Source organism: Sorex araneus, chromosome 2 (assembly GCF_027595985.1).
Source record: "Sorex araneus isolate mSorAra2 chromosome 2, mSorAra2.pri, whole genome shotgun sequence".
In the NCBI taxonomy this organism is placed as follows: Eukaryota; Metazoa; Chordata; class Mammalia; order Eulipotyphla; family Soricidae; genus Sorex; species Sorex araneus.
The window spans coordinates 199,731,870-199,739,787 of NC_073303.1; positions in this window are offsets into that span (position 1 = coordinate 199,731,870).

Consider the following 7,918-nt stretch of genomic DNA (forward strand, 5'->3'; position numbering starts at 1 on the left):
GAAGGAAGGAAGGAAGGAAGGAAGGAAGGAAGGAAGGAAGGAAGGAGGAAGAGGAGGAGGAAGGAAGGAGAAGGAGGAGGGAGGAAGGAAGGAAGGGAGGAGGAAGGAGGAGAAAGGAAGAAGAAAGAAAGAAAGAAGAAAGAAAGAAAGAAAGAAGAAAGAAAGAAAGAAAGAAAGAAAGAAAGAAAGAAAGAAAGAAAGAAAGAAAGAAAGAAAGAAAGAAAGAAAGAAAGAAAGAAAGAGCAGATATATAGATAGCGCAGCTGAGCTGACCTCTGTGGCCGGCTTCCTCACAGGCAGAGTCGGGTATCAGGTCAACCGTTCAACCGTCGGGCAGGGGCTGGGCGCCCCTGGCCAGGGCACTGGTCTTCTCTCCCACCGAGATCCGCAGGGGGCTTTAATCCCCACCTTGACCTGCCCAGCAAGTGCCTCAAGGCATCGCACCATCTTCCAGCCCCAGGACAAAGAGATCCCAAGCCTAATTTGATTCATTGGCGGTTGGTGGTGGGGGTAAAGCACACCCCACAGTGCTCAGGGGTATTCCTGGCTCTGCTCCAGGGTGACTGTATGTGATGCCGGGGATGGACCATAGCAGGGAAGCGCTTACCCCATGGACAGTCTTTCCAACCACCCCCTCCCCAGGCCCTTTTTAATAACGGCGTCCACTTGGTTTCTCCCATCCTGAAACAAACGTTTGAGGCCTCCAAAGACCGTCAGGAGGGCCACCACCAGGAGGTTTTGTGAGAAATTCACAACCAGGGAGGTGAAGGTTACTAGTAAAAGCAAACATTTCTCAAGTTTCCCAATTGCCTACCTTTTGGGCGGGGGGTCATCATCATCATCATCATCATCATCATCATCATCATCATCATCATCATCACCATCATCCCGTTGATTGTCGATTTGCTCGAGCGGTCTTTGGTAACGTCTCCATTCGTTCTAGCCCTGAGATTTTAGCAGCTTCTCTCTACTCGTCCTTCCCAACGGTGCCGCATTGGGGGCTCTTTCAGGGTCAGGGGAGTGAGGGGTATTTGTGCATCCTCTGGTTTAGCCATCAAGTATTATTTTCCTTGAACTCAGAGCACTGCCATTCGACAGGGGAGGCAGGAATCTACATAATGGATCATGAAGAAACCCGTGGCACTGACCTCTGGTCTCATGCTGAGGCTCACCTCGAGCCACTCCGTGAGGAATTCACGGGGTAACAGAGCAGGGGGTAAAGCACAGCGCCCCACCCACCCCAGGCCCCCCGCAGGACTCACCAGGAGCATGAGGACGCCATCTAGTGCCCATCCTGGGCACTGGACACGCAGGCCAGAATCCCCAGCTCCTTTTTTTTTTTTTTTTTTTTTTTTTAAAATATTATCAAGGGGCTGGAGCAATAGCACAGCGGGGAGGGCGTTTGCTGTGCACACAGCCGACCCGGGTTCGATTCCCAGCATCCCATATGGTCCCCCCGAGCATTGCCAGGAGACATTCCTTGAATGCAGAGTCAGGAGTAACCCCTGTGCATCACCAGGTGTGAGCCAAAAAGAAAAACAAAATACCCGAGTGGCTGGTGCAAGCCAAGCTGTGCACCAGGAGTGGTACGCAGTCACTTTCAAGACCCCTTGGCACAGAAGCGCCACACCTCAACCCAAAAAACAACAGCATCAACTTGACCAGTCTGACCACCAATACACAAGAAGACAAAAAGCACGAATGAACACCACTGAGCTTAGACTTTAATGCTCTCTGCTTATTTTATTTATTTATTTATTTATTTATTTATTTATTTTTTGCTTTTTGGGTCACACCTGGCGATGCACAGGGGTACTCCTGGCTCTGCACTCAGGAATAACCCCTGGCAGTGCTCAGGGGACCATATGGGATGCTGGGATTTGAACCCAGGTTGGCCACGTGCAAGGCAAACGCCCTACCCGCTGTGCTATCGCTCCAGCCCCTCTCTGCTTATTTTAAAATAAACAGATGCGCACTGAGAAAAATGAGCAAGAGAAATCTCCAGCAGAAAGCCAGCCCCGCAGCCTCTCCCACACAGTCCTCCGGGGAAGCAGCCCCGATGCCGTTTCTTCTGCGCTATTCCAAAGATAGCGCGAGTGAAATTCTTCTATGCAAAATGCTAGTTCGCTGCAGAGGCAGAACACAGGAGCTCCCCACAGCTCAGGTCCTCATCCCTGGCACCTGCGAATCAATTCTCTGAGGCCTGAGCAGTTGCAACTAAGGGTCCAGTGCCCAGATGGGCCCCCTGCCAACATGCTAAGCCTAACGCCAAGTCTCTGCTGGTGGGGCGGGAGAGAGGTTTACCTGTGGAAGATGGTCCGAGACATCACAGGGCCAGAGTGGGGTGACTGAGGAGGCCGTTGGCGCTAAGGCAAAAAGCCCATTTGCCCCGGGAGCCCACAGAAAGGCACGCAACAGAATTTTCAGCCAGGGCCAGGCTCGGGTGAGGGGACCGGGGAGAGAGAGGATAGTGGGGAGGGAACTTGCCTTGCACTCGGTCAACCCAAGTTCAATCCCCTGGACCCATATGGCCCCTCCTGAGACCCACCAGGAGAGTGATCCCTGAGCACAGAGCCAGGAGTAAAGCCTTGAGCAATACCCACATGACCGCCCCAAACCAAAACAAAGCAAGATCTGGGCTTCGAGAGGAGAAGGATAGAGAAGGAAAGAAGCAAAGTGGGGGTGGGTGGGGAGAAGGAAACAGGAAGTAGTGGGGGATAGCCATGGGGGCTTTGGTCATACCTGGATATGGGTGAGTGGGTGACTGGTACAGACGTATATCTAAAAACACACTCAGCAACACTGAAAACATGAGATCTAAGCTGCAACCACGGGAATTTTGGAATGTGTCTGTCAAGTCGACAGTGGGGATTGGAGTAGGGTTGGGGTGGGGAGGGAATCTGGGGAACACTGGTGGAGGGGTTGGCGTTGAATTATTGTCTGTCTAAAGCTCAATTATCAGTAACTCTGCAAATCACAGTTCTTTAATAATTTTTTAAATTTTTTTTTCTCTTTGGGTCACACCCGGCAATGCACAGGGGTTACTCCTAGTTCATGCACTCAGGAATCACCCCTGGCAGTGCTCAGGGGACCATATGGGATCCTGGAATCAAACCCGGGTTGGCCTCGTGCAAGGCAAATGCCCTACCCGCTGTGCTATTGCTCCAGCCCCTTTTTAATTTTTTAAAGGGCTGAGTCAGTTTCCTACCAATAGAACTATAACAGTACACTGGAAACGTTCAAAAGCACCATGTTTGTGATGACTGATGGCAGCCGCCCTAGAAAATTAACAACTCTTTTTTTTTTTCTTCAAAAAAATTTTTTTGAGCGATGCTCAGGGGTTACTCCTGGCTTTGCCCTCAGAAATTACTCCTGGCAGTGCTCAGGGGACCATATAGGATGCTGGGAATCAAACCCTGATCGGCCGCATGCAAGGCAAACGCCCTACCCATTGTGCTATCACTGCATCCCCTATTTCTTTTTTTTTTATTTTAATCACCATGAATTACAGCTCCAAAGTTATTCATGATTAAGTTTCAGGCGTACATGTGGGACTTGTGACTGAAATCTCCAGACTCACAGGGAGCCAGGAATGGGTGCCCCCCCCCCCGCCGTCTCCCTGTGCTTCTGGCAGCCTGGCAGTCATGCCCAGCAGCTGCCTCTGGTGCTAAATAAGCTCGTTAACGGCCATGGTCCAGAGACTCAGAAGTAAACCTCTCGGAAGAGAGCAACATGCTCGACATGCCGCAATCATGCCTCCAAACCCCATGTCAGGCTGTCTCAGCCGGGGCAACTTGGAGGGGGGTAGCTGAGTCCCTCCTCCCACTCCAATAGAGCCCCAGCAGCCGAAGACCTGCAGAACTCACTTTCCACCCTGCTCTTGGCCACATTCCTGGCATCTCATACTCTCACAACTGATGTCCCAAGATAAGGACTTAATGACTCCAGGTGAAATACAACAACCTTCACACACTTTTCTCTAAGGAAACTCCTTGGATAATTTTTAGCAGATTATTCATAACAAGCAATACAAAATAAACTATTTAGGTCCTGCTTTGGGGCCGGCTTTGGGGCAGCAGGGTGGAAACATTTGAAATATGGTGATGGGAAGGTATAAGGATGGTGAAATTGGCATTGGAATATTAAATGCAATAAACTATTATGAATAACTAAATAATTTTTTAAAAAAATAAAAGTTTAAGGCATACACAACTAAGTCTTGGACAAGTTGGAGATAGGAGCAGGGAATCCCAGGAGCCCAAAATACACACACACACACACACACACACACACACACTCGGGTGTGTGTCCTGATGTACCAGTTTTTCTCTCACTTGATATCTTTCAAGTGTGTCAGCCCCTTTCTCTTCTTTTTCTTTCTTTTCTTTTATTCTTTTTTTCCTTTTGTCTTTTTGAGTCATGCCTGGAGATGCTCAGGGTTACACCCTGCTCTGCTCTGAAAAATCATTCCAAGTAGTGCTCAGGGGACCATATTGGATGCCAAGGACCAAACCCAAGTCAGCCGTGTGCAATCTAAATGCCCTACCCACTGTTCACTTGCTCAGTCCCCAAGTCCCTTTCATTTTAGAGATGCCACACCTGCTATTATTCTGTTATTTTTCTTTCTCCTTTGTATGTGGTCTTTTTGATTTTAGATTTGCTTTATCTCTTATCTTTATTTTTTATTGAATTACCATGAGATGCACAATTATAAAGTTGTTCATAACTGGGTTTCAGTCAAACAAAGTTTCAGCACCCATCTCTTCGGCAGAACCTGGCAAGCTACCCGTGACATATTTGATATGCCAAACACAGTACCAACAACATGCTCTCGTGTTCCTGGAGCAAGCAGACGCCATCGGGCTACACTAGCAACTAGCACGAGACAGGGACAAATGAAGATGTTACTGGCTCCCACTCGAGCAAATTGATGAACAATGGGATGACAGTGATACAGTGATCCCTTCACCAGTGCACATTTCCCACCACCAATGTCCCGGTTCCCTTCCGCTCCCCTCCCCTCAGCCTGCCTCTGTGGCAGACACTTTTCTTCTCTCTCTCTTTCTCCCTCTCCCTCCCCTCCCTCCCTCCCTCCTTTTCTCTCTTCCTCCCTCTCTCTCCCCCCTCCCTCTCTCTCCCTCCCTCCCTCCTTCTCTCTCTCTCCCTCTCTCTCTCCCTCCCTCCCTCCCTCTTTCTCTCTCTCCCTCCCCTCTCCTCTCTCTCTCTCTCTCTCTCTCTCTCTCTCTCTCTCTCTCTCTCTCTCTCTCTCTCTCTCTCTCTCTCTCTCTCTCTCTCCTTCATTACAATACAGATCCTGAAAGGTTATCATCTATGTCCCTTTACCTCCTCCCAGTACTCGGCTCTTGTCCAGAATGATCATTTCCATTTTCAACTATCCTATTTTTATCATAGCGGTCCCTTCTCTCTCCTAACTGCCCTCCCCCTCCTCACTTGTGGCAAGTTTCCAACCGTGAGCCAGTCCTCCTGGCCTTCATTTCTACTGTCCTTGCTTTATCATTTTTATGGCTGCATAACACCCCACCTGGAGGACATTTCACCGTTCTGGAAAGAGAGCCAGTGAGTTGTCTTCATGCCGTGTAAGCACACTATAAGCAAATTCGTAAACAAGGACTCCTGGTTTTTTCTGGCCAAAGCACACACAGGTGCCCAAATGTTTGTGGGGGGTGTTTGATTTTGTTTGGTACGGGGACCCACTGTATCACTCTCATCGTCATCCTGTTGTTCATCAATTTACTCGAGTGGGCACTAGTAACGTCTCTATTCCTCCCAGCCCTGAGATTTTAGCAGCCTTTCCTTACTCGTCTTTCCCAATGATTGGAGGCTCTTTCAGGGTCAGGGTAATGAGACCTATTGTTACTGTTTTTGGCATATTGAATATGCCACGGGTAGCTGGGTAGCTTGCCAGGCTCTGCCGTGTGGACAGGATTCTCTCAGTAGCTTGCCGGGCTCTCCAAGATATATATATATATATATATATATATATATATATGTGTGTGTGTGTGTATGTATGTATGTACATATATATATATATATATATATAGAGTAAAGTCCATGTTTAAACAAAATGGAAGTCAACAATTTTTCAGAAGAAAATATGTCCACTCTTTTTTTTTTTGCTTTCTGGGTCACACCCGGTGATGCAGAGGGGTTACTCCTGGCTCATGCACTCAGGAATTACTCCTGGCAATGCTTAGAGACCATATGGGATGCTAGGAATCAAACCCAGGTCGACCACATGCAAGGCAAATGCCCTATCCACTGTGCTATAGCTCCAGCCCCAATATGCCCACTCTTTACATCAGTGGCTTATAGAACAAATGAGTAAGCTAAGGGTCCAGGGAGCAGTGGTTCATTTATTTAATAAAAACAGGGTTTTTGAAGACAAGTATGCGTCCATTTCATGCTTCTGTTCGACTCTGACACAGCAGCCAGGTAGGAAACATGCTTAGTATTGCTAAGTCTTTTTCAGAGAAGCTGGAAATTCCATTTTTTCTATGAAATGGCTTGATTTTTTTCCTTTTCTTGTCATGCTGGGAATAGAATTCTGGGCCTTTACACATTCAAGGCATGCACTGTACCACTAAGTCACATGCCTGGCCAGAAATAGGTAGATTTTTTGGGGGGTCACACCCGGCGATGCACAGGGGTTACTCCTGGCTCTGCACTCAGGAATTACCCCTGGAAGTGCTCAAGGGACCATATGGGATGCCAGGGATCAAACCCGGGTCGGCCGAGTGCAAGGCCAATGCCCTACCCGCTGTGCTATCACTCCGGCCCCAAGAAATAGGTAGATTTTTAAAGAAATCAATGAACTTAGAATTTTAGAAACACTTTGGGATAAATCAAAGAACATCTAGTCACTAGATATGGCATACATTATGAATTTAAAATTTGTATTATAGATTTTTTCCAAAAGAGAAGAAAAATTATGGGGCCGGAGCGATAGCACAGCGGGTAGGGCATTTGCCTTGCACGCGGCCAACCCGGGTTCAATCCCCGGCATCCCATATGGTCCCCCAAGCACTGCCAGGAGTAATTCCTGAGTGCAAAGCCAGGAGTAACCCCTAAGCATCGCTGGGTGTGACCCAAAAAGCAAAAAAAAAGAGAAGAAAAATTAAATTAATTAAAATTACTTTGTGAGGGCCATTTACCAAAAATAATTATTTTGTTAAACTAAAATGTGTTTAAAATGCCCCTTCCCCACAAATATCATTTAAAACATGAGAAGAAGGCCTTACTTATACTTAACTTGATATTCTAATACTTGAAAGCAGAAAAACTTTTTGTGATCATCACTGTAGGTCCTCTGGGCTCATTTATGCTCAAGGCCCACCTCTGGCAGGGCTCAGGGGACCCTAAGTCTTGCGGGGGGGGGGGTGTGAAATGGGTCAGTCACATACAAACAAGTGCCTTTCCCGCTGTGCTGTCTCCCCAGTCCCATGAGCAAGCCTTTATAATGCTCTTCCTCTGGATCACAGCATGCGTGACATCACATGATCTCTGAAAGGTGAGAGTGATCAGCACCCGCCAAGAAGGCTTTCATTTCCACTGGGGAGCTCACACCAAGGTGCTGAGTGCTCCCTTCCAGCCCTCGGCTCAGGGCTCACTCCCTCGCCAGGAGAGCCCACCCACCCGTCCCACTCAACATGCCTACAAATGCGTTGGTCTTGGTCCCACACGGCTGCTTCCTGCTGCCCCAGTTTTCACTCTGTGGCCTCTGTGTCCCCTCAGAGTGCAGACAGCCCCTTTCCCACCCCTCCTTAGCTTCCCCGCATGCGGTGGGGTGGTGCTGGCACTCCCAAGAGCAGCCTCCATGCAGATGGGGGCATCTCCCCTTCCTCTTTCTCCTGGCACCATAAGTGCGGCTGAATCTCATGTAACTACACTATAAGCAAAA